This window comes from Plectrocnemia conspersa, unplaced genomic scaffold (assembly GCF_051122295.1).
Source record: "Plectrocnemia conspersa isolate PC_06_02 unplaced genomic scaffold, ASM5112229v1 ptg000010l, whole genome shotgun sequence".
Lineage (NCBI taxonomy): Eukaryota > Metazoa > Arthropoda > Insecta > Trichoptera > Polycentropodidae > Plectrocnemia > Plectrocnemia conspersa.
The window spans coordinates 18,771,471-18,795,000 of record NW_028277174.1 but is presented as its reverse complement, the minus strand read 5'-3'; the positions used below and the strand labels follow the sequence as shown (position 1 = coordinate 18,795,000).

General features: G+C 31.8%; 4 long non-coding RNA genes across 4 annotated transcripts in view; 1 reads left to right on the top strand and 3 right to left on the bottom strand.

Moving 5' to 3' along the window:
- LOC148230820 (uncharacterized) overlaps positions 1-23,530 on the bottom strand; it is a 57,592-nt gene that overhangs the window by 13,814 nt on the left and 20,248 nt on the right. The gene's annotated exons all lie outside the window — the stretch shown is intronic.
- On the bottom strand, positions 4,100-9,003 carry LOC148230823 (uncharacterized). Its single transcript, XR_015810951.1, has 2 exons — positions 7,493-9,003; positions 4,100-7,378 (listed from the first exon to the last, which is right to left on the bottom strand). It is a non-coding gene; the product is annotated as an uncharacterized LOC148230823 (long non-coding RNA).
- Positions 14,555-17,069, top strand: LOC148230822 (uncharacterized). The gene is made up of 2 exons (XR_015810955.1): positions 14,555-16,137; positions 16,172-17,069. It is a non-coding gene; the product is annotated as an uncharacterized LOC148230822 (long non-coding RNA).
- Positions 15,472-21,985, bottom strand: LOC148230821 (uncharacterized). Its single transcript, XR_015810952.1, has 3 exons — positions 19,801-21,985; positions 17,457-17,568; positions 15,472-16,885 (listed from the first exon to the last, which is right to left on the bottom strand). It is a non-coding gene; the product is annotated as an uncharacterized LOC148230821 (long non-coding RNA).

Genomic DNA, 23,530 nt, shown 5'->3' with positions numbered 1-23,530 from the left:
TGTTTTAGTAATAATTTAATTGTTAATTGTGGTTAACTGTATTCAAGGCAAAACACACCTTTGAGATATATATTTGCAGCCTTTATTCTCAAATCAATGGGGTGAAAGAGAGTTTATAGAATTTATGTAAATATTATAATATAAATATTTTTGATATGGTTGGTGGAATTCATATGAGTCTATAGTTGTGTTATTCTTATTTTGTATTACCATGAAATATATCCATAATCCTAGCGTGGTTCACTACGTACTTTTTAAAGTGCTTATACATACTACTCGCTACGCCCAAACCATATAAAATTATTATGGCATAACATAGGATAAATTCACCTCATTTCCGGAGGCTCTCGATTTTCAACGGTGAAATTTTCGCGAATTTTTTCAAATCCAATATTTGATTTTCGCCAGATCAGTGCTATAAAATATTTTACGGTAGAAAATTATACCGTGTCGAAGTGTGTAAAGCCGAAGCGGTATCGTAATTTGGCCGCCATTAACCCAAGGCGAGGGTTTGGAGTGGAGAGTGAGGGAGGAGGTTAACGACGAGGTTGGCCTGCCCTGTCTCACGTAGGAGTATTAAAAAAAAGGTAATTTTCAATCTTTAAAATATATATGTGACTTTTATTATGTCGCCTTTCGGCAATACCCCCTACATTTCGGTATTACTCCATTTCACCCAACCATTTTTTTATCCAATTCGCACTGTGATAAAAAAAGTGTTATGCATATTTACCGTTAAATTAACGATCATATTAAATAATTCATATACCTTCATTATGAACGATATATATTTATAAATATATCTGATTTACTACGAGGGATGCTTACAAAGTTTTAGGAATTTGCCTGTAATTTTCTCATTGTTTTCTTAATACCACTCTTATTTTGAACTCGTATTATATATATTCCAATAGAACTATCCACAAAGCTTACCCTAATTTTGAAATGTTTGTGTTTTTTTATTTAATCATATGTTTCTATATATTCCTTTGATTGTTTTTTCTTCTATGAGCTATCTATTAAACGAGTCATTGTTCATTTCTTTATAACGAATACCGAAAAAACGAAATTCCTAGTATAATGAATTTTCAATTTGTCCCCGAAAAACTTTTATACAAAATGTTTTCATTGTAACGAAGACTGATCTCAGTATAACGAAATATTTTGACCCGAATTTAAGAATGACGTTAAAACTTGCCCCAATATTTCTCCGAATTCAATTCGTCATTGACTCGGTGTGTGCCGGATGTGTTTACAAGCAACATTCAATTCGCAGACCCGAGAGGTTATTTTGATGCTGTAATAATATAGTAATAAAAAATAAAATAAAAATATATCATCTTCCTTACATTCAATATAACAAATTTTCAGTATAACGAATTATTTTCTTCGGTTCCTTGAGCTTCGCTATACTGAGATTTCACTGTATTAGACATATGTAGAGTAAGTCATGATATCAAGACATCACTAACGTTTCTGAAGATCTCTCGAATCAATACAAAACTATTATTAATCACTGAATTTTTGTTTATGGACTGCAGGGTTTTAAAAGTAGAACAAATTTCCTAAAATTTTATAACATCCCTCGACTATACACTACACGTATTACTGATGTGTAATTTATAATTGGTGAGCTGTAATAAAATATAAACATAGGCGTCGAACCGTATTGATTGTTTAATTAATTAAAACCACAGAGTTTAATTCGTGTTTTATGATGTAAACGCTGAGAGATTTTATAATCCGTTTTTTATTTACATCGGTCGATTTTTGTTGGCTTATGGTAAATATGTGACGTTTTACGCCACGGTATTATTTTTGACATGCCTATTTTATAATAAAAAAGCGTTCAACATTGTAATGCACGCAATATAAAAATTATGTTACGATGATTAGTATAAAAGGCAATTAAATATCTATGTCTGTGATTTACCACAAAACTCGGGATCGGCCGAGCAGATTTTAAATCAGCTTTTCAATATTCATTTGGGAAGGGTTGGAGTTGTTTTAGGTTGAGTAATTAGGACAATTTAAAATATTGCGTAACTAATGCGATTGTACACTCCACTTTGAGGTCTATCCATTTCGTCATTATTCATAAGTGAAAAGGAGATGACAACTTTGTTTGTACGCCGCCCCACCAATACGGATTTATGCACGTTCTTTATTCTTATCATATTTTAAACAAATTAAAAAAAATAGAAATGTTACTATATATTTTAATGTTGAACTAGTGAAAGATATAAGCTATCAAAATCAATCAAAACTATTATGGCAACGTGTAGTTTTATCTTCTGCATGTAGGTACATATCGCAGTTCTTATCAATTTAAAGATTTAGATTTAGTAGAGTTTTTACTTTCGTTTTTATGGGTTTCTAAATTGTGCAATATTACGGTCTCGGCGCAGTCCATTAGTGCTTAAGTTTATTCGGGTGCTAGCAGCTGCCAAAAGTGGTTTCTCAACAAGTCGGCCAGGGCAAATTGTCACTTATTTCCTCGGCGGCAAGAATGTGTGACACATATAGTAATAACGGGCACCAGGGCCATTTTCGGTACCATATATCCCGGGGCGTCCCGCGTGGACGTGCGCCATTATTGAAAAACCTCCGATCGTCCTCCCCCCTACCACCACTCCGGAAATATATTGGCAAATAACGAGGGACCCTTGTCATATAACGACCGTGAAAAAATCTATTAAGCCTCGTCGGTCGCTAGCCACATTTTTAAGTCGATAGTTACATTCATAAAGAGTGATTTATCGAAATTATTTTACGGTCGTTAGGAAATTTTTCCTTACTATTACATGAAAGGATTTTATTTTCGGGGACGATAAAATTTAGAGACATTATGTATGGGATAGTGTTTAAAAATATAGATTAAATACACAGGGTGGACTAAAAATAAAACGTCATTTGACCACAGATTAAGTGAGTCTGAGAGATTTTTACGTAGGAGTCTAGTACAATTTTAAATCAAAAATATCCAAAAACTTGAACTAGTGCATTTATTTTTCGATTTGCAATGTATAGCTTCACATCCAATAAAAATAATGCAGATGTTATTATTAGAAACATAAAAAGGTGCCGGAACGTTATTCCACCGCGTTACATGACAAAAAAGTCCTGGTTATAATTATGGTTTAACGTTTTTGCCACATCGTTCTTATTAATTGCCCAGGTAGATGCTTTCTGAAGGTTTCGCAATCTCTGTGTGAGAATTCCAATAGCAAAGCTTTTGGCAATAGCTTCTCTAATTTGATACGAAAGGTAATTTATTTTTTGTGCTGATGAACGAGCTTTTGCTATTTAAAATTACGTCATCCAATTAGAACATCTGGAGTGTACGACATTCATAACAGTGTAAAATAAAATTTTCATTACTATTTGCTATTAAAATGCTATTTTAAAAGGCAATAAATTAAATTGTCAGAATTAAAGTCAATTTTGGGTAAGAATAAAAAGCAATTTTCGGTCAAAATTTTATTATTTAAAACCAGAATAAATATTAAATGGTTAGAATAAAAATATCATACAGTAAATACGGCCATAAATTTTTTATTTTAGAAATATCTTATAAAATATCTCGCTCACACCTAAACTGTTGGACAGTTTAGGTGCGAGCGTTGGTCAGGACATTGAATAAGTCATAACGAATCTATTTAATTGTATGTAAGACGCAAAAGTATTCAGAGCGACGAACGTAGCAGGAATAACGACAGATCGGCAGCGGAGAGCATGCTTGGCTTGTTGTATTGACAATGTATTCGCCCTTAAACACCTTGGTAATGCTAATGTATTAATATGCTAACCATCTGTTAACATAAAACTGACATTGAAGCTAAAATACAGATCATATTATATACATACTGACTATTCTTTATAAATACTGACCAAAATATACCTAACTAAATGAATACTGACTGAAAAAATAATTCTGAACATTTAATATAAATTCTGATCAGCCCAATTTAAATTCTAACCATTTGATATACATTTCGGACAAACCATCTAATATTTATTCCGACCTTTTAAAACGGTGCAGTTTTTGCCCCGATATATTCGTACGGTATTTAATTTAATTAAATATATTCACATGGCAGGTTTATAAGCCATTATACATATAATAATTATACCATTAACATTAAAAATAAATAAAAAGCAATTAGGATGCATACCTAAAATAAATGAGCACTAAACCACATGTTTTTTATATCTCTTCATAGCTATCATAGAAAATATCCTTGTGTTTGGCAAGCTTGATAAAATCTGGATGGCATGTGCAAGAGAAGCGTTTTCCGCTACGGTAAGAATAAGGGATGTGATCGCGACTCTTTAAAACTCGCACCCGAAAGCTTCCGAGCATTGACGGATTGCCAATACCGCCTCTTAGCAATTTTAAAATGTGCTTCATTGAGTAGACGCTATCACATCAATGCAATGAACGTTCTTAGTAAAAATACGGATACGACCCGTACTTATTCTTGTAGAAATAATATACATTAATCCATTAGTTTTCATTACACGATGGCATAGAGTGTAATGAAACTTTTATAGCAGTGACCACTATGCCTATTGGGGGCCTTTGGACAGTTGTTTGTGGAATAGCTTCAACTACGTCTTTCAAACATCCCTTATTACCAACAAATGTAGGTCGTTATGAAGGTTATTGTACTCGTAGATTTTATGGACTTGAGCTGATCATTTATTTTCAGACCCTAGATTTAAAATTAACTGAAGTGGCCAAATTTATTTTTATAAGAAACTTTTATTTTTTAAATATTTACTGCATTATTCTTTTTACAACATGATTCACAGATTTTACAAATTTGTTGCAACAGGATCTCTATGACTAATGCGATTATCAGAACTTTTTCATTAACAACATGGGTAATCATTTTTATAATAAATATGGTTATTTTTCTACCAGTACCTTCTCTAGAACACAAATTTATATTACTTGTGGCTTAGGCTGCGTTGGTTAAAGTTTAACTTGCCATTGTTTTAATTTTAATTCAATAATTCATACGTGAAAGCTTATTAAATAAATGTTAAATGCATAAAATAACAAATTAAACAATTATTATAAACTTGTTTTAAAAACAAACACTTTTCGCTTCAGTTTATTTTGTCATTGATTTTTATTTTATTTAATATAATTTCCACGCTGGAAAATGTATCGATGTCCTTGAGATGGTTTCGCCTGGGGCACCTTTGGTAATATGAGTCAGAGATGAAAGAAGATTTCCTTGCCGAATGAGAGTAAATATTATTCCTGAAACCAATATATAGAAAGGGTTCTGTCCCTTTTGCTTTTATTTATTTTCTAATTCTCAGAACCAGACAATACAAATCGGGTTACGTTACATTCTCAAGATTAGATATGTTGATGTATATACTACATACAAACATACATATACATGTATATTATGATCGCCAATTCAAAGTCAACCGTAGAAAAAAAATTGATCTAATATTTTTGGAATTACACGTTAGTAGCTTTTTCTTTCTAACAACAAACAAACATTTATTTTCACAATCGCGATATAAATCTATTTACACAAAGAAGAAAAAATACCCTTTTACGTACTGTACGCCTATAAAATATAGTTTATATCTTACAGCGTATACGTTGCGTCTAAACGGCACAAATGGTATAAAAGCTATATAATAGTATACAGTACGTTTTCATTGTAACACTCGAAAAATACGTCGGGCATAAATCCAAATCTCAGCAATTTAGAGGCGAGTTTGTTCGCTTATCCACTTCGGACATAATCCCGTTTGCGATGACGTTTTAGATTTTACGAGATCGGTCCCGGTGACGTGACCCACCAGGACGACATACATGTAATACGTACCGGGACATACATATAACACGTATAATACAGAATGAATCAGATGTATATAAATATATTTTTTATTAAGTTTAGTCTCTTAAATCAGTCAATTTGTGAATGTTCCTAAAACAATTATATTAATTTGATACATTGGATTTACTTTTTCTTTCATTAGCGTAAAAATTGTTATATATTATGTAAAAGTTCTTGCTGAAATGCCGACGGAAGCGAATACCGAATGGAAGCGGCAGTACAGTAGCTATGTATGCGCTTTTATACGCTTGATCTGGCTTTTAGCATGCCCATTTTTACGGTCAATAGTAAATTATGGATATTTTATGTTATATTTTGCGTAACGCGAACGATTGAATTTAAATCGTGGATGATTTGGCAACCTTGCACTTGTCATTTCGCATTTATTTGTTGTCAATATAATATTTTTTTGTGCGTGTGTATAGAAACGGCAGTAAGGTGATGTTTTAAGCTAATCACTTTATTGTTATTTACGGTATAACAAAAGCCTGTGTCGTAAAGACTAATGGTTTTTTTAACGCGTAAGATGTGGAATTTTCCTCACGGTCAATTTAAATAAATGCTTTGTAACGGCCGATGGTCGATTAACCCTAATTTTTTTTTCGATTAGCAAGAGCACTGGTTAGCAAGAGTCAAATAGGTATAATATGAACAAGGAATTTAAAAATACAATCAAGAATATCAACAAAACTAGAGTAAATTATGGTATCATTAAAGTCGTTGTGTAATTTTTTGCCTTATACAAATTATTTGTTATGTTTTATTATTTTTTTCTGGCTCATCCTATACAATGTCTACGTAAGCCGATGCGGCCAAGTGGGGCGGAAACGAAAACCGAGATTTCAGTAAGAATCATTTCATGTCGGATTGAGCATTCCTTTGTGACCGCACTGGGATGACCGCCTCCCCCTTTTAATAACAATAAGACGGATTTTCTGGTAATCGTTTTTTAATCTACCGTGTAATGAAAAACGGCTCATATTCGCTGAAGAAGGATTCCTTTCAACCTTATAAGAAGTACATAATAATAATATCTAACCAATAGATTAATGGTCTGAGAGTCGGATTTGTATTGTGAAGGGTCTGGGTCGAAGGAACGACCTCGGTAATTCATATTTTGTTATACAGATGCTCCTTGAATTTAAGAAGATATATTAAGCGTGGTTAAACTATATAGGCCATTACGGAATTAAACGATTAAAAATTATTACTTGATATAAAACGCAAGGTCTTGTTTTATCTATCCATAAAAAATTATAGCATTTTTTATTATTATATTTATTATTATATCGTTAGTAGTTTCAACATGTTTATATTAACATCGATGTCAAGTGGATAAACATGCGATGAAAGATCGATCCTTTATGTCGGAAAACTTATTTTTTTTAAGCCGAATTGGAACTAGGCTTTTCTCTAAAATTTACAATTTCTAAAACATATAAAGGCGCATAAAGAATCGTAGATTTTAGAGCAGCACTAGTCACTCGGGTATATTGAGAGAAAAACTACTACCTGTGTGGCTCAAGTATACAAATTGTTTGATTCTAAGATTTTGCTCAAATTTCACTTGAGATTGAAATATTCGATTGAAAACCCTAATCATATAGTTAGTAATTGAAAACGTTCCTTTCAAACAACACTAAAAATATAGTTTTAACATATAAAATGTTACGCAAAACCTTTCAACCATGGCATCATAGTACTTATATTTGATGCAGCTCTCTTTTTCTTCAATGTTGACCATTACCGTATTTTGCATTTAACACAGTCGTACTTTTATATGTTATTCTTTCTCTTTTCTAATAAATACTGTTGTTTGACAGCATCTATTTAATTACTTCGTCGGCGTTCGACCCTTCGTTTTATATCTAAACGATCTTTTCTCTCTCACCAATAGTGAGTCTCTTTGTCGTAGAGTTTAATTTCGTTGCGCAAATTATTTATTCTCTCTTGTTGTGTTTCATCAAAATTTATTCGATGGTATCTACTAACATTAAAAACTCGATTAACATGAGTAACTTATTTTGATTTTTATAACGGTCGTCTTTTGAAATATTTTTTTAAGGTTAATTTGTTTCGAGGCTGTTCTCCTAAAATATTTATGCTAAAACAGTACAATCTCTCGTACGGTGAACTCTGGTGATATGAAACTCGATTATGTCTGAAACGCAACTATTTTTGATCTCGTAACATTATTTCCATCATATCTATATGAAGATGCGATATCATTTGATACATATATGTGGATTCGACATGGTTATTCAATATCTTTATTACTCTTATGTTATTGACAGTGGAAAGTTTGTACGTGAGAGCTGTTATCTTTGGGAGTTGCGTCATGCTTTTAACGTCCACTGCCACATACTCGTACTGGTACACATAGAGGGGAAGCGGAAAGTTTAAACAGCTCTCAAGGAAAGAAAAAGCTCTGGCCTAGCGCATGAAAGGGGGCGATTTTTTCGCTAAATCGTGCATTTGACAAGTTTATTGATAGAATTTAACGTGCGCGGATATTGGCTGGCAAGAGCAGAAGAGAACCACACATACAAAAATGATCAAACTTTAACAACACAAAATGCAATCTTCAAAGAAAAATTTCAAAGGATTTCGCTCTGCCGGCTGCACTGGATACGATGTTACATTTGTGTTTTTAACTGTCGAGAGAACAACATATTTTTAATCGAGCGTAGAACGAGATCATGCTATGCCTTTTTGTCATTGTTTATGCACGCACATAAACGCATTTCCAACTCAGCCCGATGACGTCAAGCACATAACGTGAAAAAAATATCATATACATAAAACAGTAAGTATTTTATTATGCAGTCATATATTTTGTAATATTACATTATATTTTAATCCCTACTTATTTATTTTAATGCTCTGAAAATACCACATTTTTTAGAAATTAAAGTAGGCTACTTAACATTATATTTAATTTATATATGTATTATATAACATCATCTTAAAGAATTTAAGATTATTTAATCATCGGAAGATATCACAGTTTGTCTGAGATTCTGTGTCAGAAATAATAAATAAATAAAGTATAATATATAACATTTATTGTATATGCACACCAAGACTTTGCTACTCTCTAAATCCACTGTTTATTTTCCGAGCCATAGGAAAATATGAATTTAAGCGTATGGATATTACATTTTTACACCGCTACTACTACACTTCCTGTATTATATACTTTTACGACGCCTTGCACGAAATGCATCCATTTCATCCAACAAATCCCAGCTTGTGCTCAGAGGAGGCCTCCGAGAGTCCTTCCGGCCCATTTGTCGTCCATACTTTCGCTTTACACGCTCATAAAAGTTTATATTCAATTTTACCTGGACCATCTTTTTGTTTTCATCTCGCTTTTTACCAGAAAACCGAATTTTTAAAAGCGATTCTTCGCGTGATTTCACATGATCTCTCTCTCACTACCCCGGGGACCAATGATAAATCAGCCGTTTCCGGGCCAGAGGTTCAATGAATCGGGAAATTCACGATATAGCCGTAATCCTCTTGCATAAAGTGAGGGGCGGGTGTGTAGGTGCAGTGGTGTAATGATTGAGCTGGGAAAAGGGCAAATGCCGCGGCAATCGGATTCGATAGGTATAAATAATGCACGGAAGTTTATATACATTTTAGAGGTGTCAAAATCTGTATTAATACAACAATTAAGTTCGTTACAGAACACTAAAAACATATTTAAAATAAAAGCTGTAAAATACGATTTTAGGCTAAATATTTTTTCTAATCTTAGTATTTTTATTTTATTTTTAATGCTTCCCTAAAATAATTTTTGTATTAATCACATTCATTTATTTATATTTAATATGTTTATTAATTCATTTATTTAAATCAAATTAGCGTTTTATTAAAAACAAATATATTACGTCTGTTCCAAGCAGCTATGAATTGCTATGACGACCGTCATTAAACGTATTGATATAATATTTCTGTTTATGTTAGTAACCTTCTTTCGAAAAAGAATAACGGCTTTTATTTTTTCATTGTCGGGCGTGATTTTTTTTGTGGTGTGTGTGCGTTTTTTTAATTGAATATCGGTCTAAGGTCTGCAGTGGCGGCAAGCCCTTAAGAACGAAGCTGTTAAATTTATGCTTAGATTTAAGATCTAAGTCCAGATATTTGAGGCTAGTTTTCTATTACTAATTTTACATTACTGCCCTTTTCAGAGGCAATGGAAAGGTTTGTCTCTGTTTCGTAAATATAATTTGGTGTATTGTAGATATAATTGATTTCCACCTCTCGAAATAATTATTAAAAATATTTTTGTAAGCACTCATTAAAATAGCTGTATCATAAGCGTACATAGATACACGCGTTTTTAATTATGGGATATCGTTCACAACCTAACCTAACCTCCCTGAGGAATTCCAGCTGGAATTTTGCTCGGTATCGAGTGTTCATTATTTAGTGAAACAACATAGCTTCATATAATTCTGAATCGATACATAAAACTCGTATTTTTTATATATATAGAGACTTATTATTTCAAGTTTTATTAGTCAATCAATAACTACATTTTTATACTGCCAACGTAATATACGGAGCTCTGAACTGCGTTGGGGCGTCTATGGATATGTGTGTTCATTTTGAATGAACTTGCGAGGTAGCGTATCACTGATTGGTAAAAATAGCACGGGACGTGATCAGACCTCGTATTTATTCAATTATGTCCGACTAGAGAGCAGCTATGAAAAATGTAAAAGCTCTTGTTAAATGGCAAACAGTCTCTATTCGTTAAGCTTTCGAATGGAGAATGTTCGAAACGGCCGATTTACGTCTACGCACGTATCTACATGCGTCGTTTTTCCGTTTTGCCCCTCGGGCCGTTTTTCTTTATTTTTTCCTGCCCATTGCTAACTTTTTGTTCGATTCAACAACCATACGAATAGTTTCTTATCTGTCTTACAAGGTGGCACACAAGTCACTTTACCATATAAAAATAATTTATTGTTTTTTTTTGAGTTTTTTTTACTTAAAACGTTTTATTTTCTTATTTATTACGGTCAGTGTGCAATATAAAAAATTTTGGCGAAATTTCAAAAATTTCCATGTGACTTGGCAGCTAAATAAACATTGGAAAATCTGGTAACAGTTTGTTTTATAAACATATTTAAATTACAACATTTAGATATTAATAAATATGCCGCTATCAGGTGGTGGAGTTAAAAAAATAAAATGTGTCTTGAAAGACGAAGAGTCTTTGCTGGCATGCCGAGTTGTGTTTTTGTCGGCTGTGATGACTAGTGCATTTGGGATTCGTCATGATGATCCGCTGATGTCTCTCACGTCGATGCAGTCTCCTGGATCTTCTCTGCTACTGTGAGTCTTTTTTAGTTTTTCTCCCACTGTGCCAATTGACACATAATGCTGGTTTCTGACAGATTTATTAAATCGCGGATGATGTTTGCGAGCAACATCTTAAAAATGTGTTCACTAAATAGAAACGGTCTAGATCGATAACCAAAGAGTTAAAAACAAATAGTGATATATTATTAGAATATATTATTTAGCGCGCGTCCTTTCCAAACAAATAGTATTTTGGCGGTACTAATAGGCAACTATCGTTTCGGGATAGATGTTTCCGATGGACGATTTTTTTATAAGATCTCTCTTCTATTGTTTGCCCCACTTTAGACTTACGGTGTTCGAAATGGTCGTTAGAACGACAAATTATTTCAGAACAAATTGTGCAGGTGGTTTAACCCCCATCAAAATTGACTGTAAAAACAGAAATCGTAGCATCGCTGTTTTTCAAAGTTCTATTTACATATAATATATCATAAATTTGTAAAATTAAAATATATATTTTCAAATATATTTGGAAAAGTAGACTACTTAAATTTCTACCCTTATTGGTAACTTCAAAAGCACGGGCTTTTCAAAAGACATTTATTTCTATAACAACTTCTAACATTACTGGTCTTAGCGCTGTAATATCTTCCTGAACGGTCCAAGGATTATTGATATACACTCAGTGCTTCTGAAAAGCTCATACTGAATATTTTATTATTATTATTATTATTTAAAAGTTGTTTGATAAACTTTAGGAATTAGAGATGTGAGTTTTGTGCATGAATTTATATACGATAGCTTGCTCTAGGATATTCGCTTCTTTTCTAATGACAGAAATACATATAACATTTTGATTTAGGTTACAAAACATTATTACAATTTTTAATAAACATTTCCCAAAATCAAATAAGGACCAAATGTACGATTGGATAAATACACTTTTTACTCAATCCTTCAAATATGATTATATTACGTAGAAAGCTCTAGAATAATTGACTGATTTAAATAAAATAAAATAAAATAATATTAAAATTATTTTTCGTGAAAAAATATCTATATGATAAAATATAAATATTTATAAAGTAAAACAGTTTCTCACTACAATATATACTTTATTAAATAGCTAGCTAATTTTATTTTTACATTTATTTATTCTAGGAAGCATCGATTTTATTTTTTCTAAATGCTTTTTTGCATGTATTAAATATTTTATGGCATATGCGCTGTATTTGATTTACCAGTTCCAAAAAATCTTCCATAGATCTTTGATGCTGAAAACCTCTTAACAAAATTAAACATCGATGCTTTTGAGGGTTTGATAAATAGCGCACGTATACTGATTATGTAAATACAATTTAACGAGTTCTATGCGTTGCTTCGTGTTGAATTTTTTCAGGGAAAAGATTTTTATAATATATATTATCATAAAGTGACTTATGAACCGCCTTTTAGATCGCCCCATGAGATTTCTCGAATGGCAAAAACGGTCATTCCGACTTATTCATTCGATATGTAATACACACTATATAAATTGATATTTCGTTTCTCTGCCGAAATATTGTGTTCTATTTTGAGTGGCGTTATATGATTTGTGTGGTCGCATATAGGGATTGCAATACAGGTATTAGGGCACAGGTCGACTATCTACAATAACGGTATTACAAAATGAAATACCGTTAATACTGAATTTTTTATTACTTATTATTTTAGACTAAATGTTGCTCTGGGATCTTCATATAATAAAACGTGGCAAATTAAGATATCGTATTTAGTTTAATTCAATCGTCTGATGACAAAATTTATTTACAAATATTTTTCTAATTTCCCTAAAAGCGTTAAAAAATTTGGTTGCTCTTATTGACGTTGAAAATATTTAAAAATAATTCGTATTCATTAAAAATTAGTATGTTTTTAATACTAGCAAATGGTTAAAATATTTTTTAGCTTCTCTGATTAGTTGAGCGACTCGACAATACCAGCAAATAAAACGACGTTAATTTATCTCATGGTAACCATATATTTTACTCCCTGCATCTCGTCGCTCTACTATGCTCACTTTGGTTTTGTTCTGTGGTTAACCATATAGTTGTTTTTTCCATTGTCTTTCTGTCGTTGATCTATTATAGTAGGTTTTAAATGTGCGATTCGATTGAATAATAAAAATAAGTGAAAAATCACTATGTAATTAATATTTAAATTAATATAAGTTTTAAAATGTAAACTTAGGGTAGCCCTAGCTATTGCTAGATAGCGAAACAGAAATATACAAACTAATCCTATTTATACAAAATCTATACGTAGTATTTCAATGATACATACGTACATATATATTTGAGTTAATTGTAACTTCATACTGTGACGGTTGTTTCACATAGTGTGAACGACAGGTAATTTAATATATCGTTCTTGAAACTCGTATCTACATCATTGCGAGAATATAATACAATATATATACAGAAAAGTCCATAGAATCAACTTTACAATTCATAGATTGAAATGCTTCCAGTGCATTTTACGAGCTGTAACAACTCAAAGCTTTGGTGCGTTACACTTACATTACGAGTAAATAAATAAATAGCGAATTAAATTCGCTTTGTAAAATTATATTTAAAGTTTCGTACGAGTTGTCATATTTACATAGTACGTGTAGATAAGTGGTCCCATATGCTTCCCTAGAAAACGAAGCGCCAACTTAAGGGCTTAAATCAAACGAAAGGGACCGACTCTGAATATATGAAAATTTACACGCTCGCATTTGTGCCACAAAGAAAGAGAAAAAGCGTGAAATTACAATGGATTATTATGAAAAAATATTACGCGCAAAGACTACGAAAGGACAATTACGAGAAACGTAGGATTTCGGTTATCGGGGAAAAATATAATTTGTTTTGTAAAAAGATCAGAATTAAAATTATATTTTATGATCACGATTTAACATTTAGGATAACAGTTTCGTATTATACCTTTGCACGTAGTCATAGAACGTGACATTGATAAATTAAACTGTGACTTTGCAGTTTTAAATAGTTTATCACTGTTATTAGCGTTGCAATTTAAAATAGATCACGAGAAAAGCATTGATCTTTGAAGTAAATAACTATCATATTGAGTCTTATTTGTTGTCATGGTTGTTTATATGTGTATGTTCAGATAGAACAACGATCTATTTATTCTATTGCATACTTTTATTTGATGTAAATTACTCGAGCATTGTAGAGCTCTGGTAATTTTTTGGTCCATTGTATTTTTAATCAAACAGTTGATTTTGATTTGATGATACAAACAGCTAGTTTGAAATGATCTATAATATTTTAAACAAATATTTAAGTATTTATCTATATAATATTAAAATAATAATAATAAGAAAGCGACCGTTCCATTGCTTTCGTAGGGTCCCATATGTTTCTCATACGCCATCTTTTAAAAATCACCTTGGGAGCCGAATGGTGAAAAGCAGGCGGAGCAAAAGAGTTGTACCGGTTAAATAGCCAAATGTATAAACGTAAGAACGGCGGTAATTTATGTGCGTAACGTTTTTCCAGCCTAAAAAAGGGTTGGTGCGATAAAATCCATAAAATGGAGTCCGGTCCGCAGCGCATACACAAGGCGTTTAATTGGCTCGCCGTGGGTTTTCCTTTTGGTTCGCAGGAATTTCCAAACTCCATTGAAACTGCGGTCTGTGGAGCAGTACCTGGTAGTGTGAGGTCTCGTCTGACCCCGAGATTTTCACGCTGGTGTATTTTAGCGGCGCTCTTTGTTTAGCGCCGCCTTCGGCCTTGCACGCTTTTCACGCGTTTTTGCGCTGTTGCGCCGAACAACGATCTTAAGCCATCGTTGTCTTATTTTGAGTTTTTTTGTTCTTTATTAATTATAAATGAAAAACATGTATTTTTGTCAAGATATTTTATAAATTAACGGAGATGACTCGTTTCGGTTTTGTCAATTAGGAATTATTTTGAGAACAGATATATAGTAATATCACAATGTGATTGTCTCTCTACATTGTGTTTTAAATGTCCGCTTTAATTTAATAAATATATCTAGCAGAACGTGAGTTGTAGATCCATGACTGAGATTAAAAGTAAATAACTTTTATTATATAATAGATTAGATATTGGTTAAAAATTTTGATTTACCGTGAAAATAAGAAATTAATGATCTTTAAAATAATATTTAAACATACATTATTACAATAACAAATAATATACGGGAGAGAGAGCGTCGTTTATTGACTTATAAGAATTCTTGGAATTATTATTTTATTTACAAGGTAAACGTTGTATGAATATATACATACATATGTATGTATATGTTTAAATATTAAAAAAATTACATACCTAATGTACTTTTAATGTTGATTTTAATATAAAAGTAGATTAAAAATTTTACCCTAGATTTTTTATGTTTTCTGTTTTTGCTTATTATTTTTCAGTTACCGTAGAGATTAAATTAAATATTAATAGTTATGAAGCATGTTTTTATAGATACAGTTTTGTAAAAAAAACTGTGAAATGAAAGTGAAAAAGCAATTTTATACTTTTTTTTACAAGTCTATTAACATAACATATTAGAATGATAATTTTTTATTAAAAGAGATGGTCTATTTATATAGTACAATTAACCGTAAAAGTATTATATTTATAAAAATCTTGTGATTTAGAAATTGTCGAAAATATGAACTTTTATTAGATACACCAGAGTATATTTATAAAATATTTGCTAAAGAATCTTTGTTTGGAAAATATTTTATAAATATACAAAATTAAAAAGTATTGTTAGTAGCAATGTTTTTTAATTCCACTAAAAAATTGCCAGAAATGGAGCTTAATATCTTCTATACAACTGAAGATTTGTTATATTTTTTATAAATGTATATTTTTTTAAGCTCTTTAAATATTTATTGAACACATTTAAAATTCATCATTACATTCTAAAACATCATATGGTGAAGAATTATTATTTTATTGCACATCTATTAGATTTCAATACTGCTAAAACTCAGCAAAGCTCAGAATTAATTCGTTGTCTAAATCGTCATAGAAACTCTTTTGATCACTGATACAATCAAATTTATATCTTAATTATGGTCTAAAGATAATCAATAGGTTTATTCAGTGACTATTGCAGTGACAGTCTAATAATTTTAGCCTATATTTACCTTTGTATTTGGAGATGTTTAAATGGATTGAATGGACTGAAAAAAAAATATTATTTACTATTTTCACACGAAACTTTATGATGGTGCAGTTTAAATTTGTGCCTACTTGCATTTTCATTGAAGGGATAAAAAAATCAGGACAGTCATTTAACCTATCGCCTTTATGGTTCCGTCGATAAAGTGGATACCTTCCATTTCGGAATATTAGAAGCACCCATAGATAATTTAGCTCACTGAATTAGTACAGTTACATTTTTTGCTTTATCTTTCGCCACCTTGACGACAAACATTATCTATTCCTCAATCCAAAACAGACCTGATTTTGTGTTGATTAGTTAATTTAATGCGATGCATTTCTTTAGTCAATAACGCATATATACCCAAGCCACTTATAAGGGTTGTCAATCTTTATTTTCTCGTTAAATATGTTGCAAATACCATTTAGTAAATAAAAAAAAAACCATGTTAGTTTTACGTCCATTACACAAGAAAATTCGTAATATCGTTTTCTTATCCTTTACCCGATTTATTGCGCCTATTTATAAGTTCTTGAACTGTTAATTAATTATAATTGACATCATGTTAAATTTATCTTGTCAAATACACAATATTACAGAATTTTTATTTCAAATAAATTGTGGACGATTTGCCATTATATTTTTTATAAATATTTTCACCATTAAAGGTAAAAATCAATTGTCTAGATAACTACTCAAAAACAATGTAGACATACCCACTAATGAGTGAAAATAAGTTTCAAGGAATCTAACAAAGGATCACTGATATATTTATATATTTAACTTATAACGTTTTTTTTGGCACGCTCTTGGCACGTGCTTTCTTAAAAGTGTGTTGATTATTTTTGTCTTTATTGATAATATATTTTTTATTAATATTGTTTAATAATATAAAATTTAGCTTCGTTTTTTTAAATCACTCGAGATTCGGGATTTATTTCCGAAGCAAATCTAACGATTCGAATTCAGTGGAGGAGAATAAGAATGCTGAAAAATCTCGCGTCAAAGGGATAACGAAAACGGATAAGCATATAAAATGCACAACTCTATAAATAATATATTATAATTTAATGAAAATAAAGATTATACAATTTGCATCAAACGGAATATTTAAACGCGTAAATTAATATTGCACAGATGCAAAATCGGTCTGAAAATATAAAACATAGGTTTATTACTCAAATCAGATTTAACACGTTAACTGCCATGGTGGCCATTATGGCCGGCACCTAAGGTTCGCGCAGGGCCATGGTGGCCACCTATGGCCGGCAAAAACTGAAAAGTAAAATGTTCACGGGAAGCCGCCGCACACTTCCCCGCTTAGATTTTTATGCATGTATGGCCACCATGGCCTCTTCCAAACATTAGCAAGACAGAACATCCACATTGATGCTACTTTTTTTTTCAATGTGGCCACCATGGCCTCCACTGAACATATCCAAACACGAAAATTTAAAACTTTAATATTTTAATCGAACTCATTGGAATATTTATGTATATATATATAACAAATAATACTGTATAATATTTTGAAGCATATAGGTTTGAAAAAAATCATCATTGGCTAAAAATATTTATTTTCAAATTATGAAAGTAAAAACAAAAATTTTTTTTTTTGGTAACCGAAATTATACATATAGTAATAATACAATTTCAAAATAAAAAGATAAAAAAAAAAACACATAAACACAATAAAAATTGAATGAATAACATTTTATAAATTACATATTGTACATACATAGAATTATTATTTTTTTTGCATATTTTCGTCCATTAATTGTCACATTTAGTTTATAGCATCTAGCGCAAAAACGACGAACTTTAGCTGCTAGGCCATCTTTTTGTAGCATTTCGTGTCGTGTACTTCTTGGTGGTACTTGGTGGGATTTAGATGCCTGATTATCATTTTTACAGGTTAAATTTAATAATAATTGCTGTCTAAATTCGACAATTGATATTTTCTTTTTCGTCACCTCCATATACAGCAATCTTGAATTTACAACAGCTGTATTCAATAATAGTTCAATTGCAATTTTCCGGTACCATTTAACCGTTTTTCGTAAAGGGGTACAATATGCAGCCATTTGATCCGATAAGTCTACTGACGATTTCCCTCTATTATATTCTTCTACCATTTTTGGATTTTGTTTTATTATTTCTCTTCTAGTTTTTACGTCACAGTATTCATGTGTGTGCTTGGTGGAAAGAAGCATGACATCTCTGGTATCTTTCCATTTTACTATATTAATTCCTCTTTTATTTTGTTTAGCAGCAATTTCTCCTTTTTTCAGTTGCGCATTTGCGACATCTTTTGGGATACCTCTTCGATTGGATCGTAGAGTTCCCAATAAGTGTGAGTCTTCTGTTATTAATTTATTAGCTAGATCAATACTAGTATACCAGTTGTCTGTGCATATAGTATGACCTTTTTTAAATAACGGTTGACACAGTTCCATCACTACATTTGTAGGTACAGAACCAACAACATTCAACTGTTTGCCTGTATATATTTTCAGGCTGTATGTATATCCCGAGGACGTACATAATTTGAATATCTTGATTCCATATTTGTTCCTTTTATGCTTCATATATTGCCTGAAATCTATTCGTCCACGAAAAGGAACCAAACTTTCGTCGATGCAAACAGTTTCATGAGGGTTATAGTGTTTTTTAAAATTATTGGTTAACTCGTCAACCAGGTTGGATATTTTCCACAGCCGGTTTTCTGAATCGGAAGTGTTGTTGTCTGTGAAATGAAGCATTTTTAATAAGATCTCAAAGCGATTTCTGCTCATCACGTTTGGCGGAAATGTTTGCCGGAATGGAATTTCTTGACTCCAATATAGTTGAATGTTGGGTAGTTTTACTAGTCCCATAAACATAATGAGACCTAAAAATCTCTTCATTTCGTCTTTATCGGTATCAGTCCAGGCATGTAGTCGACTTGAAGGAGTTTGAGTTTTTCTTCTAATACCTGATAAATTGATTTAAGTTAGATAAGAGTATGTTTTCCGGCTGGGGATCAATCATCCATGATTATTCTAATTTGATCGCGCGACAGCAGGTATATATGTCTTCTCACCATACTTTAGGATACCCGTTGTATTCATAATCCACTTAAAAGGTTCAGGCACCATAGTCAGCGACTGTTGATAGATTTATGAAAGGCCTAATATAGTTTTATCGTGCAGTAGTAAAACACTGGTAAATATTCGAGGGCGCCATGGTGGCCACTAATGGCGGACACTTATTCTACAGAGCCATGGTGGCCATGGGTGGCGGACACCCCCAATAACACGTTACGAATGCATTTTTCAACCACTAACTAATTATTTATATCATTTATTATTATATATGCAATATCCAGTCAAAATTCGTTTTGGCCTGGACAGTATTTTTCAAAATTTTGGTTGGCAGTTAACGTGTTAAAAACATGTGTAACAAAATAACGACACTGTAAATAATAAAGCACAGAAATAAAATTAGTAAATTGATTTAATAAATATATATACATTCATAGAGGTGAATTTAATCTGAAAATATGACGCACGCTTAATAAACTCGTTATATTTTATCAAGTGCTCGAATTAATGATTATATGTGTTCACATTATAAACATTCACTATTAGAAAAATCTACAGTTAGGTTCTTATGGTTTCGATGTACCGTTGAATTGGAGGTGTCAGTATCGGGTGGCGATGTCGAATGATGAAGAGTCTAGTTTGATCTTAAATGAGTTGTAGTGACCGGCTGGGTTCGATATAGAGTAGTAGAGTACTTGTAGTAGTGTTAACGTGAGTCTCTTTGGTCTCTGGTTCTTTGTAATCAGCTGAGATAAGTGGAGATTTTTTGTCACTTCTCAGAAGGCAAAAATTCATGGCAAAAGCAATAAAATCGTGTCTCACCGTACGCGCCTGGTCTTTATGCCAGACAGATGTTCTTGTGTTTAATATACTTAGTGACGTCAGGCTCCTGATATTGTTGCATACGGGCCCTTGATAGCCTGCAGTCGCTGAAAGTTGCTGGTGCTAAACCAGTACTGATCTTACGAGGTATTATTCATCTTTTGGCTAATATTAGTCTGTTGCCATTCTTGGTGCTTGGTGTTATTGAGTGTCAAAGTATACATTTTAGACGCAAATATTGTTTTGATTTATACCGGTTTTGGTTACCTAATTCTGCAGCGGGTTGTAGCCTTTGGAACGGTCTATGATCAATATAATCTGCATGTGTCAGTAACTGCGTAGGCTTTATTTAAATAGTTTCTATTATCCAACTCACTATTTGAGAGTTCCTGTTGATTTTTAAGAGTAAGCATGCACGAGCATCGTCTCTTGAAAGTTTGTTAAATGTATTAAAAATATGAGAAGTTCTTTTTGTATGCGGACCCAGCGTGCAGTTTTTTATTGTAATATCTAATATAAACTTTTATATTACTTTGTATAGTTTTTTATATACATATATACACTGCCAAGAGCCGCATTGAAATCGACTACGATGCCATGCTTACAGCGTAAATAAACAACGATGCAATCACGCAAGTTTGCACGTTTGTGTCGTGCATCATCTTCAATTAAAAACTTTTGAAGATGATCGCTTTTAAGTATTTTATTATTGTTTACTTAAGAATTCAATTTAAAATGTGCCTCCGTGTGCTACAACCACTTTTTTGTCTCGTCTCCTCCTCTCCTCATGAATTTCTTATTTATTTTAAAATGTTTCTTTGTTCGTCGAGGGAGAGAGAGAGAGACGCACGCGTCTCTGCGGTTCGGTCTACGTAATCTTCAATGTATTCGAGTCTTAAATTTAATTTACGAGCCCGAGTGGTCCACGATCGCGGTACCTTATCTGGCGAAAGCCTCGACAAAGCGCAAAATTTATAGTCGCATTCTTATATCGTCCTAGGTTAACCCCAGGCGGATACCGCAACGCCGAATTTATCAGCTCACCCCCCCCGTGCAATGCATTCGGAATAATCAACTGCGGTCTGGCATCCATTCGATACACCGGTTTAATTGAAAACGGAGCGGAAAAGTTACGATTAATTAATCAAATGACGCGAATTTCGTTTAGTGTTGTCGCGCTTATTTTGCGGTTCGGTTTCGGTGACGTTTAACTGGCGGCGACTAGTAACATCGATAGGCTTTGAATCGTTTATTTCAGAAAGAATTTTTTTGTAATTGTCTTTATTCGTATCATTTTTAAAACATTATTAATAAATTGATTACTTTCTGAATGAAATGTAAAATTAAATTGTTTTACACCAATCTTCCAAGCATCCAACTCGTTTTTTTAATGCGTAACTCAAACCAAGCAACCAGTCATCAAAGATGACTAGTCGCTTTTTAAAGAAATTATAGTTGTTAATTAACAAATTAAATATTCAAGTAAAAATTAAGTTTTTTTTAGATCTGAAAATGGAGTACTATACAACTATTTTATAAATAATGCTATCTTGGAATTTGCTAGTGTCATTAGTGACTAGAGATTCTAATCCTTTAATCGGACGTTTGCATACCTGTTTATATTAACAATTTATTGTTCAAATATTTGACCAACTATTCGTAAAATATTTGTTGATCCCGAAATTAATGTCGTTTTTTTAATGAAGCAAAAAATGAGTTAAATTTTTATTTTTATTTTATTGATTATGAATATATTGTAAACTTTTTCCTAGCTCTCGGTCTCTTTTTTAATTTTATATTAGGCTTTGATATAAAATATTCCAATAGCACTCTTTTCACATCCTCTGAATTTTGCCTAGGAAGTGTTGAATCGATCAAAATAAACGATAGTCGAAAAGAGCAAGGTATGGATATTAAGATCGATAAAATAAAAGCTTTTAGGCTAATTCCATGATTTTTGTTATATAAAGAACTATTCGACTTCTGTTGTCAAGTACGGGCCTTTTTTTACTTTCTCGTGCAGAACGATCCAGCTAACTACAATATAAATGTGTTTGTTTGGCCAGGTTGAAGTGTTTCGTAATGCACAATCCTTTTGCATTTATTCACACAAAATAACTTTTTTATAATGAGTAAGTACTGCAACATGAATTTTGGATAACCACTATCTTCAAAGACGATTACTATCGTACAATACCCATTTATTTAATCGAGAAAAGCCGACCAGCTTCAAGATTAGGAAGTGAATTTGACTTTGCCCAGACCGTATGGAACCGATACACTTTGTCTCTAAGCCTTCCCAATACTCTTTATGTATTTGTGCATTGTTGATTTGGATAGGTTTAGTTTCTCGGCTAGCTGATGGATAGTTTGAGTAAAATTTTATTCTGTTTCTATAGCCAGGACATCATCATCTATCTTTGCTAGTCACCCACTTGATATCATAATTTCCCTATCGATTTTTCTTAAACTTTAACATTTGTGTATATACTATAATATGGAATATAAAATTTTGTTAATTTTTTATCTTATTTTCTTGTTAATAACGCTAAAATGTATCACCTGTTTATTATTTTTATTTGAATCTTACTAAGGGTAATTTAATTATTTACTAATACAGTGAAACCTCGATTTACGAGTGACTTGACTTACGAGTTATTGAAATACCAGCAATTATTTTAAAAATTGACTCGATATACGTGTAATATTTCGATATACGAACTTAAAAATAAATTTTGTCATTAATTTAGGTAGTATGTATTTATCATTTCAATTTTTCACTTTGAAATGGATTAATGGTATTTTAATTCATTTCAATGGGGAAGATTAATTTGATGTATGAGTAATTTGAGCGAATTAAACTCTAGGCACAACTGTAATTTTAATGTTTTTTTACAAATTTAATTATTCTATTTCTAAATCTGCCTACACAATTAAATTGATATTCTTTCTTTTAGTATTCAACTTTCTTTACGTGTCACATTTTTGTAGCCCTTCGATATATAATATATACTATGTACATCGCCCCCTCATTTAGATCATTAAAATTAACATGAAAATTCTTTCATAGAATTATTTTATAAGAGCTTTATTTCATAAAAAAATCAACAACGTAATTATTCCATATTATTAAAAGGCTCTTGACTTGCAATTATCAATAAATAATACATTTTCAAAGCTTACGTAAAGTATGCCCATGTGTGTACATTATTTTTAATTGCGAGAATATTTTATCGCAGTTTAATTTTGCGTACGATA